Source organism: Sciurus vulgaris, assembly GCF_902686455.1.
Source record: "Sciurus vulgaris genome assembly, chromosome: 4".
In the NCBI taxonomy this organism is placed as follows: Eukaryota; Metazoa; Chordata; class Mammalia; order Rodentia; family Sciuridae; genus Sciurus; species Sciurus vulgaris.
This window is the reverse complement of record NC_136464.1, coordinates 129,984,874-129,997,593: the sequence shown is the minus strand read 5'-3', so window position 1 is coordinate 129,997,593 and position 12,720 is coordinate 129,984,874. Positions and strand designations below refer to the sequence as shown.

General features: G+C 34.2%; 1 pseudogene across 1 annotated transcript; it reads left to right on the top strand.

The window, feature by feature from the left end:
- Positions 1 to 3,400: 3,400 nt before the first annotated feature.
- Positions 3,401 to 10,920, top strand: LOC306659430 (rho GTPase-activating protein 29-like; annotated as a pseudogene). Its single transcript, XR_013766642.1, has 4 exons — positions 3,401 to 3,742; positions 4,627 to 5,098; positions 7,421 to 7,556; positions 7,691 to 10,920. The product of XR_013766642.1 is annotated as a rho GTPase-activating protein 29-like (transcript).
- The last annotated feature ends 1,800 nt before the right edge of the window (positions 10,921 to 12,720 follow it).

Genomic DNA, 12,720 nt, shown 5'->3' with positions numbered 1-12,720 from the left:
TCTATAAAATCTCATTGTAAAGAAATGAAAGGTTTTTGGTACAGATGTGACCCAAAGTATCTATAACATCATAATTTCAAATTAAAAATTGTACTTGAAAACAGAGAAAACTCATCTGGTATGCTCTTTTTTCCCCCACTTTTTCATTAAATTCATTTAAACATGCATTCTGAATTAGAAAGAAAGAAGTTAAATGAGAGAAAAGGCCATGGATCAAAATTCATGCATAATAGTCACTGACAATACCAGTGACTGGAGAAATCAACTAGTAAAAGGCAGAAAAGACAGATACAGATAGATAATGCTGTTTACATTGTGTTTCTTCACCTAATTCACATATACGTGTGCTGAGCAACTGGAAAAAAATAATTATTTTAAAATATCACCTGATGCTGATGTACATGGAGTACAGCCCTTTCAGAATAATATTTATTTATTTATTTATTTATTTATTTATTATTTTTTTAGAATAATATTTATTTATTTATTTATTACTGAGGATTGATTCCAGGGTCGCCATATTATTGAACTATATTCCCAGCCTGTTTTAATTTTTTTTTTTTTTAATTTTGAGACAAGGTCTTACTAAATTGCACAAGCAGGCCTCAAACTTCAGATCCTCCTGCCCCAATTTTCCAAGTCACTGATATTACAGGTTTTGCAAGATTATAGGTTCTGTACTGAGATTATATCCCTACAAGCATTTATCTTTTCTCTATGTAAAAACTTTCAAAATACTTCTAGCTTTCTAAAACTATCAATATATTATCATTATCTATAATCACCTTATTATGCAACAGAAACAAGAATTCTTTCCTCCTCTTAACAGTAACTTAGTTTCCATTCATCTATCTTTCCCGTTCCACCTCTCTCTTCTCTTCCCAGTCTCTGGTAACCACCAATCTACTCGATATCTATAAGATCAAGTTTTTTTAGGTCCTACATATGAATAATATAATGGGGTACTGTCTTTCTGTGCCTGGCTTATTTCACTTAAGATAATGATCTCCACTTTCATTTGTTGTATCACAAAGTGGCAGGATTTTATTCATTTTTATGGCTGAAGTGTATTGCATTGTGTATATGTACCACATTTTCTTAACCCATTTAATTGATTCTGAGGTTATTTCTATATCTTAGTGATTGTGACTAGAACTGCAGAAAACTGAGGAAGATGGACATATTAAACATACTGATTTTTTCCTTTGCTTATACACCCAGTAGTGGGATTGCTGGATCCTCTGGTAATTCTATTTTTAATTTTTGAGACAAATGTAAACTGTTTTCCATTGTAGTTGCACTAATTTACATTTCAACCAACAGTATGGAAGGTTTCTCTTTTTTTCCACATACTTACTAATACTTTTTTTTTATAATAGTCTTCTTTTTTGATAAACATTCTTATCAGACTGAGGTAATATCTCATTCCAGTTTTGATTTGCATTTCCCTGATATACCTATTGATTATTTGTATATGTTTTGCATAAATTGTTTTTAGTTTTTAAAATTAAATGTAGTCTCATTTGTCTATTTTTTGCTTCTGTTTCTTGGGCTTTTGAGGTCTTATTAAAAACATGCTTGACTATTTCAAAGTCATGAAGAATTTCCCGTTTTTTTCCTACTAGTTTCAGAATTTAAGTCTTTAACCCACTTTTAGTTCATTTTTTATAACTGTTAAGAAATAGAGGATCAGTTTCATTCTTCTGCATGCAGATATTCAAGTTTCACCTCCATCATCTAATGAAAAGATTTCCCCCATATGTATTCTTAGCAACTTCGTCAAATATTAGTTGTCTATAGATGTGTAAGCACATTTAAATACTATCCTTCTAATATTGTCTTACTACATTAAATTGTGAACTGCAAGTCCCAGAAAACAAAGAGACAGAAAGATAATAGAAAGACATTTCATTTGCTAACCTTGGTAACTTATGGGAAAAAACAAATGTGAACTTGGTACAGATGGGAAAAGCATTGGAAAGGGTATATGTTGGCAAGTATTACATTTCTTAAGTAGGAATCTTCTGCTTAGTTAGAAAATCTACCCTTTAAATCAGATAGATTCTAGGATACCAGCTACTCTGAAATAAATTAATGCCTGTAGTGAAGTATTAATTGAAAGAGATGACTTTCAGGAAATCCTGAACTTTATGTATTAGAAAGGAACCTATACAGAGAGTAAGGTCTAGAAGGACAACCATCAGTATTTAATTGTAAACCTTTGGGACTTGTGCATTCATTGTCTGTCAGAAATCACTGCACAAAAACAAGTTCAATATTCAAACTGAAATATTGATTGAATCACAAAGAACCAGAAAATTCTGCTTTCTACAAAATTAAGTGAACCGTATGTTTCTGAAAATAACATTGCCCAAATTAGTGAAAAACTACAGGTTATTTCCTGGTTTTGAAGAGAAATGTAGTGTTATATGAAATAAAAGGGGTTAGAGCATTGTAAAGTTAAAACAGGATAAGATCACGGTGAACCTAAAAGTAGCTTCCTGAAAAATAACTGACAAAAGATCAAACAGAGCTAAAATCCACATAAAAGATGTTAATGATGTGAAACAATATTGCTGTGTTCAAGAATGCAATACACATGAATTGAAAACGTGCTCCTAATATTGGCCAAGTTATAACTCTTTGCAGTTCTTTTCATTTATGTTAACTCTATTTAACACAAAGGGGTGCGTGTGCGCGCGCGCACGCGCAAAGGTTAAATGAAAACGTGTATAATTACACAATAACAGTTTAAGATTAAAGTAACAGCAGAAAACTGTATTACCAATATTATAATATTATTTTTATGAATATTATATGACAGGATGGGGGTGGCGAGCTCCAGCCCCCGGCAGGGCTGCGGCGGCCGAGAGCATTGGGCAGGCCTAGGTATCCAGAACGCAGGGCTCGCAGGTCGCGGTGAGCGTGGAACCGCGGTGCTCGCTCAGGCGGCGGACGGGCTTGGGGACTGGCTCGCCGGCCCCTGGCCAGTTGCTGTCCCGGGTCAGGGAGGCCACACGGTGGCCTGGAGCGGAGGCGGCTGCGGGCTGGGCGGGGCGGGGTTCTGCGGAGATTCGGACCCTGGCAACCGGCGCCCAGGAGCAGGGAGGTCAGAACCAGGCGCCGTGGGAGACGTTGCGAACTTATGGCCGCCTTTCCTCCTCATCTAGGTCTCCCCACCCAACGTCCTGCAGCCTCTTTCCCTTTTGTAGCCTCCCGAGTTCATCGCCTCCCTGCGGAGTTCAGGGGCTCTTTACTTTTACTCCTTGGTTTCCTTACCCGGGTCTTCAAGTCCATCTTTCCCACTGGATCTTTTTTAGAAGTTTGGTGATGTTTCCTGGAATTTCAGTCTGACTAGTAAAAAAGACTGATCATTTCAGTTTTCCTGTTACATGAAAGGATGATTGCTCACAAACAGAAAAAGGCAAAGAAAAAGCGCGTGTGGGCATCAGGCCAACTTTCTACTGATGTTAGAGCTTCTGAAATGGGGCTCAAGTCCATAGTTCTAACTCCATTTTTGATTCGGACTACATCCAGGAGTTGGTGAAGGACATCAGGAAGTTCTCTCATGTGTTACTCTATTTGAAAGAAGATATTCTTTCTGACTGTTTTAAAATAAAAGGCATTCATATATGAATGAGCTTCTCTGTGTTTTAAAGTCCATAATGAATAAGCATCAGAATCTCAATTCTGTTGATCTTCAAAATGCTGCAGAAATGCTTACTGCAAAAGTGAAAGCTGTGTTCATTAAGGATATTGGTCTGAAATTTTCTTTCCTCCATGTGTCTCTGTCTGGTTTAGGTATCAGGGTAATATTGGCTTCATAGAATGAGTTTGGGAGGGTTCCCTCCTCTTCTATTTTATGGAATACTTTGAGAAGTATTGGAATGAGCTCTTCTTTAAAGGTTTTTTTAGAACTCAGCTGAGAACCCATCTGGTCCCGGACTTTTCTTTGTTGGTAGGCTTTTGATGACATCTTCTATTTCATTACTTGAAATTGATCTACTTAAATTGTGTATGTCCTCCTGATTCAGTTTGGGTGAATCATATGTCTCTAGAAACCTGCTGATATCTTCGAGATTTTCTATTCTGTTGGAGTATAAATTTTCAAAATAGCTTATGATTGTGTTTTTGTATTTCAATCGTGTCTGTCACGATATTTCCTTGTTTATCCCAAATTTTAGTAATTTTTCTCTCTCCTCTTTGTTAGTGTGGCTAAGGGTTTATCAATTTTGTTTATTTTTTCAAAGAACCAACTTTTAAAACTATGGCATTTGTAGGCAAATGGATGAAATTGGAGAATATCATGATAAGTGAGATAAACCAATCCCAAAAAACCAAAGGACGAATGATCTCGCTGATAAGCGGATGATGATACATAATGGCGGATGGGAGGGAGGACAGAATGCAGGAAGGATGGACTATATAGAGGAAAAAGAGGGTTGGGCCGGGTGGGAGAAGGAAAAATAACAGAATGAATCAAACATTACCCTATGTAAATGTATGATTACACAAATGGTACGCCTCTACTTCATGTACAACCAGAGAAACAAGTTGTACCCCATTTGTTTAGAATAATAATAATAAAAAAATTAGTGTGAAGCCAAATCTGGAGGAAAAAAAAAGTGAAAGCCGTGAAGTTAATGAAGAAATCAAAAATGATCTATTCCGAGAAGTGTTTTCTTCCATTGAAACTTTGGCATTTACCTTTGGGAATATCCTTTCAAACTTCCTTATGGGAGAGATAGGCAATGACTCATTACCACTGCCTGTTTCTTGGGAAAATAAGTCTTTTGAAAACATTTCTGTGGATTCAGTCAAGTCATCCAATGAAAAAGGAAATTTTTCTCCTATAGAATTAGTATGCTGTTAAGAAACACTGACTCTATTGAATTGGCCTTTTCATATGTTAAAACATAATCAAAATATACAAAGAACAGAGTGTCATGGAGTGAAAAAAAAAGCTTAACTTGGAATTGGGGTCCACCAGAAATACTGTGAAGTTGGCAGAGGCAACTAGAGCTAACACTGGACTACCGGAGTTTATGCTGCTACAGTCTCTATTTACCAGTGCTGTCCTCAATGTCATTAAAAATAGTCACCTTTCAGACCTTACCCATCTTGGAAGAACTTCACCAACATACAGAGCAGTTAGTACAGGATCAGTATGGCAATTATGTTATTCAGCATGTACTGGAACATGGTCGACCTGAAGACAAGAGCAAAATTGTTTCTGAAATCAGAGGAAAGGTGTTAGCTCTGAATCAACACAAATTTGCCAGCAATGTGGTAGAAAAATGTGTTACTCATGCCTCCCGTGCTGAGAGAGCTTTACTGATTGATGAAGTTTGCTGCCAGAATGATGGTTCTCACAGTGTCTTATACACCATGATGAAGGATCAGTATGCCAATTATGTGGTTCAGAAGATGATTGATATGGCTGAACCTGCTCAGAGAAAGATAATCATGCACAAGATTCGACCTCACATTACTACTTTGTGCAAATACACATATGGAAAGCATATACTGGCCAAGTTGGAAAAATATTATTTGAAAAATAGCCCAGATCTAGGGCCTATTGGAGGACCACCAAATGGAATGCTGTAAAGGAAAAAAGAAGGAAGATGATTTAACCATGTGAGAAGACTATTTCTTTTGTGAATTATCAAAACACAACTCAACTATGAATCTTCAATTTTTTTTAATGCAAAAGTATTTATTGACTTTATTCATCCATTTGTAAATTTTTTAAGGTTCTTGTGTATATTTGGGGGGTAGGGGTGGTGAATTATAAATTATATTCAGCCCTGAATGGAGACCTATCAGATTGGATTGCTAGCAAAGCACAGAATGCCTGTATATGATGTAACTGTATCAAAAAAAAAAAGTTGTCACATATTTTGTAAATTTTTATCTTGTAAAGTCACAAAAATAGTTTTTAAAGGAAAAAGTACAGTATTCTTTTAAAAAACTGGCTTGCAGTCTGGTAGGTCTACAACCCCACAGCACAACAGGTTTATAGAGATGTATATAGAATTATAGTCCTTATTTTTTTTTCCTTTGCGTGAAGCCTTTTATAACAGATTAACAATCAACTGCATAAATATTATTAATATTTTAAAAAGAGAAAGTTAAGTTGTATTTTGATAATTCACAAACTATCATGCAAATAAAAACTCAGCAAGTAAGACAAGAATAAAATGATTTGAGATAAAAGGAACTTAACGTTATTTACGGTTGATGTGGTTTTTAATACAGATACTGCCCTATAATGTCTCTGGCAATGTACAGAAGTGTTGTATATACTTACATATGTAATTGTTGTAAGAGTTAGGAAAAAAAACAAAATCATGGTGACACTTCCATCCAGCTAAGTGCACTAAATGAGAAGTTTCATATTAACTTTTCAGTTTGGTTTGCAATGAGAAAGAGTGGAAATTTGTATTTTGTTTTGCTTATAGAATTACAAAGACATGTTGAGGACGTGTTGAGCTTAATTTTGCTTTTTCCTAGTAGATGCAGAAAGTAGGAAACAGGTGAAAAGGGGCCACTGAAAAGTGAATTTGATAGCTCAACATTTAAGCATGATTACATATTCAGATAGCTTTTTTTGCTTCCTATAAATATATGCATTGTGTGTGTAGTAATAGATGTAAGTTTACACTTTAAAAGCAAATCTTGTTTCAATGTTTATTCTAAAAGCCTTGCTAATTTAGTAGTGATACTTTCCTTGGTTGTACAGGTGTACATTTGTAAACCTTCATGCTGTAAATGGAATTTGTTTTATCTCTTTGGGAAACATTTGCATTTTAGTGTACATTTATGTCCCTGCCCTCTTTGACCTGGCAATATAGTGTTGTATAATGTAAATTTATTTCTCCAAATTGAGAGTGATTTTTTAAAAATTTTTTATCTTTATATGGTTTCAGAAGTATGAACCAGCTTTCTTTTTATTATTGTGAGAAACATTTTGTTTTATAACATAGTTGTTGACTCTGTTATTGTGAGAAACATTTTGTTTTATAACATAGTTGTTGACTCTGTTAATATGGACATGCTAGGATTTGGATCATTTTTAATTGAAGTCAGGGTATTGTGCATTATAGAAAGTATTGGACTGAGATATTTGCTTACCAAGGAGGCCAATGCTTTTTCCATCTTATTAAATGTGATGTGATTTTTTTCTTTGTACAGAAGAGTACTGTATTTTTGAATAGCCTACTCCCAAGTAAGAGCAAATCTGTATGATAACTTTTTTCCTCTGGACATAAGACATTATAACAGTAACATGATGTACATTTACAAGTGGCCTTATGTACATTTCCCAACAATCTTTTTAAGGCAAAATTGTGACCATATGTGTATAATTAAAATCGTTTTTAATCCTTTGCTATGAAAATATTTTGGAAAAAAAAAATAGTCACCTTTTACAACAAACATTTGCAGCTCTCCAAGCCAACGAATTTGTACAGCCTCTACTACAAAGGAGAGAAATAAAGGAACCTTGGAAACAGGAACAAAATAAAATACTCGAAACAGAAACTGCTCTCAAAAAGGCAAAATTAAAAAAAAAATTGGGATGGGGAGATAGCTCAGTTGGTAGAGTGCTTGCCTTGCAAGTTCAAGGCCCTGGGTTCGATCCCCCCAGTACCGCCAAAAAAAAAAAAAAAAAAAAAAAAAAGGCAAAATTGTCAAATTATCATGCATGCAACGTCAAGATGAATATGAAAAAGCAAAATATTCCATGTTTCGTGCAGAGGAGAAGCATCAGTGCTCAAGTGGTGGATTAGCAAAAAATCTCAACAAGCAACTAAAAAAAAAAGAGAAGGAAGAAAAAGCTCTTCAAAAACTAGAAACAGCAAATGAACTCTACAAAATTCATGTGACAAATGTCAAAGAAAGATGAAATGACCTAAAAAATACCCAAAGAGAAATTTTAACACAACCCAGGACACTTGTTTTCCAGTGTGCTTTCACCCTTAAAGCTGTAACAGTTAACCTCTTTTAGATGCAACAACTACAGGCTGCCTCCCTTGCATTAAGTTCCCAGTCTCTCTCTGATAATGCCAAATTTTATGATCTGGGCCAAGAGTACAGTGAATTTGTAAGGCTACAAATTCAACTGAAGAAGAAAAATTTGATGTTAATGTAAATAAACTATTAAGGAATAGTTCCCAGATATCTATATATGGCCCTGCTGACTTTTTAGAGGATGTTGTGCACCTTTCTGACGGTTGTAATAAAATTGAAGAGGACAGATGCTCCAACAGTACAGACCTAACAGGTTCTTCTTTCATAATATCAGAGACATTTGGGATGTTTAGTGGCTCTGAGTGTACTGGAGGGAGCAGTGAGTCTAGATTTTTGGATTCAGAATCTTGTAAGTCCAGGAGACTTTCATAGAAAACTTCCACAAACTCCATCCAATGGAACCATGTCTTCTGCAGATGATTTAAATGAAAGAAAGCCACCTTCCCCTTCAGAAGCTGGACCCAGTTTCCTTGGAGTAGTTAAGAAAACATTGATGCCAAAAGCAGCTGTCACTCACAAGTTTCGAAAATTGAGATTCCCCACAGATGCATAGATTGCAAAGGCGTTGTAGCATTCCAAAGTGTTGAATGTGAAGAGTATCGCCTTGTTTGTCATGTTTGGAAAACTTAGTCATTTTCTGTGGTCATCAGAAACTTCTGGGGAAAAAACACCTATTTGGAGCAGAATTTGCACAAGTCGCAAAAAAGGAACTAGATGGCATTCCTTTTATATTCAAAATACATGCCTCAGAGATTGAAAAATAGAACCTTGTGTTTACAGGGAATTTATCGTGTTAGTGGAAACAAAACAAATACTGAAACACTGTGTCAAGTTTTGAGAATGGAATGCACTTGATAGACATTTCAGAATTTAATTCACATGACATCTGTGAGGTCTTAAAATTATACCTTCAACAGCTCCCAGAACCATTTATTTTATTCCAATTATACAAGGAATTTATGGACCTTGCAAAAGAGATCCAACATGTTAATGAAGAACAAGAAACCAAAAAGGATAACCCCAAGGATAAAAAATATCCAGATATGTGTATAGAAATCAACCAAATTCTTCTAAAATGCAAGGACCTTCTGAGACAATTGCCAACATCAAATTTTAACAGTCTTCATTACTTCATTGTATATCTTAAGTGGATAGTAGATCATGTAGAAGAAAACAAGATGAACTCCAAAAAGTTGGGAGTGTTATTTGGACCCAGTCTCATTAGGCCAAGGCCCACAACTGCTCCTGTCACCATCTCCGCCCTTGCTAAATATATATATCAGGCACAGTTGGTAGAGTTCCTCATTACTTACTCACAGAAGCTCTTCAATGGGTCCCTAAAGCCTCAAGATGTTATGTGTAGTGAAGGTATTGTTACACCTCAGGCTGATCAAAGCTGTCCTTCAAAACCTCTGTTATCATCAGAAGAAAGAGACTCAGAACATTCCATGAAGTCACTATATTTTTCTTCAAAGGAAGATATCCACACTGCAGATAGTGAAAGCAAAAAATTTGAATTAACTACATCCTTTGAGGAATCAGAATGCAAGCCAAATGCATTGGAAAAATGTGTTGCATGTCTCATTGAGAAGAACTTGATCATCATCCCAAAAGATGAACAGCATTTGTAAAACCAGTAAGCTAAATATTTTGAAATCTGACAGAGCAGCAAACAGCATGCAGAGTTATACACCAAGGACCAAGACTAGACCTGTAAGTTTACCTGTAGATAGGTTATTTCTTGCAAGCCCTCCTAGTGAGAAACAGCAGAAATGTGGGAAATGTGAATGCAGATAAGTTTTGCTAGAATTCTACCTTTGAAGGACTTAATAGAAAAGATATCCCTACTACTACTTGCTCCAAATTTAATGGCTTTGATTAGCAGATTCTACCAAAAACTAGGGGAAAACTTTATGAACAAAACAACTTAACTGCCAAGACTATAGTGACTGTGCCTCGTGTACTCCAGGAAAAAGTGACAATGAGCATCAGCATCAGTGGTCACCATTCCAGCAGTGCCACACAACCCAATAAGTCATAAACAGAGGCAGCCGGGTCAACAAGAGAGGAATCAGAGAGACGGTACTCTGATTCCTACCCTCTCACACCTGCCAGAGCACCCAGAACACTGCAGACCCAGCACTGGATAATATTTTTTAAAATCACGTACCTCCACCAGCAATGTCAGGGGGACTGAGGAGAGACCAGCTTCACCTTCAGCAGCAGTGCCTCCTGGCACAGCTCATACTCCCTGAGTCTGGTGGAGAAATCAGTTCCAGACTTGGACAGCACATCAGCTTATCCTTTGCAGCCAGGATAACCTAAAGAGAACTCTGAGGAGCACAGCCTGCCTGATGTGAATCCAGCATGCCAGAGATCCAAGCTAAAATGAGTGCAACAGTTTGAAGACCTTGAAAATGAAATCTCACAATTGGTGTAGGGTTGTCAAAATTCAGTTTTTCTTTTTGTTGTTTTGTTTTGTGGTATTGTGTTTATTTTGTGAAAGAATGTTTTGGCAGGACCATTTTTGTATAAGATTGCCAAAGTGTGTATTTTATTGTTTGTCCTTTTATCATATTTGCTAGTCATATTGAATGGTAGTGTTTTGATAAGGTCACATTTGTGCCTCACTGGAATTATTTTTAAATTCTGTGCTTTTGAAGTTGTGCATAAAATAAGTATCATAATTTTAAAATTTCAAATGATTTTCCCCATAAAATGGTTCATTTAAATGCATCCCTACTATATGATATAGTTCTCAACAAATCTAAAGGGTGGATATCCTATTTATGCAAGATAATTTTTAAACTAAAAAAGCAAAACACAACTCAAACAGTTCAAAGACTGTTAACTTATTAACATAAATGTCACAAAGTTCTAATGCAATTACATAATCACATTAAGAGATTTTATAAAGATATGTACTAAATTTAGTAGTCATTCTAATAAAATTTCTAGGTAAAATTTGAATAAGGTATATACATATGGGAATGTCTTTCTTGAAGAGAAAAAAGGTATGCATCATTCTAAAGATGGAATGTAAATAACAATTTCAATAATCAGCAAGATAGAATGTCAAAAAAATTATTTAATTAGTTTTCAATTTGCTTTTTAAGATTTCTGGAGAACACACTAAGATTAAAAATAAAATAATTGGAGTACATATTATAAGCTATGGTACAATTACACATTTTGTGAAATTGTGACACTAGCAAACAGTAGGCATGAGTTAAAAAACCAGTCAGTATATGAGGATATTTAATGCATTCATTATATACAGAACAAATAAAAATCAAATCAATTAATTTTCTATTTTTATAATAATTAAATAATGGAAATTTTAAATATAAATATTAAATTCACAATAATAAAGTTATCAAGGAATAAATTTGATAAGAAAGCAAACTACCTATCTAAAAATTCTAAATGATGTTTTTAAGGAAATTAATAAAATTATCTGAGTAATGAATGCAATATTATTTATTTGGATCGGAAAAATTTGATTCAAGATTAACAATTCTTCGATGCAATTATATTTATGTAATGTTACTCCAATTGGAATTTATGTTCATACTATTTTCAAATATATTTTTTTAGTAAAATAAAAATTACTTAAAAACTATTTTGAATAAAAACGTTTGAAAATTTCTTAGGAATAAAATACCAGCATTGAATATTAAACTGGCTCAATAGATAAATACATCAGAATAAAAGAAATTAAAGTCCAAAATTAACTTCCAATATATTCACAAAACTATTTAATGACAAACATGATATTTCAATTATAAGAAAGAAACTTATTAGTTTAAAATAACTTACCCTAGCAAAAGTCGTGGGGAGAATTTCATGATCCCATTTCCTGACTCTGCAGTTATCAACCATATTTTGTGATGACTCAATGAAAAATATTACTAACTTACTGAATTATAGTTACGATATATTATCCCACATAAAATAATAGTCACTAAAAATTATAAAAAACAAAAATAAAATTTACTTTTTCTCTTGCAAATTAAAAGACCACTATATTTACTAAAAAAAGGCATCAAAAAGTAATGTATAAATTGATTTTCAGAAAAGGATATTAAATACTTTCTTTTCCTTCTCTAAAATCTTATTTAGGGTACAATTTTTTATATTACCTCAAAGAAACATTATATCACAACAGACTGAATGGAAAAGTAAGTAAGAAACCCAGGAGATTTTCATTGAGACAGATTTAAAAAGATGTGCAAAAAATTAAAACAATGTTATTATCACTATCACTTATACAGTTTATTTTTAACCATATTTATTTTTCACTTAAGTATTTTTTAAACATATAATGGGTTTATTATTACTTTGAATGAATTAACAGCTATTTAATTTTTTTCTTCATTGTAATTTTTATGCATTTGGTAATGAAAAATATAACTTAAACATAGAAAATATCTCTTTGGATCTTCAACAATTTCCAAGGTTGTACAGCAATCATGACACAATAATGATAAATGTTGTCATTAAAAATCAATAAACATTTGGCAGAATTTGGGGGAGAAGGTACTTAGTACAGAACCTGATACTTAATGATCATTCACAGTACTGTAGCTTTTGCTTTTGTTTTCCTTCATGATAGTAACGTTCCCTACAATACCTTAAATAATAGTAATTGCTTGAGAACAAACATTTAAGTACTCTTGAATTACAGCA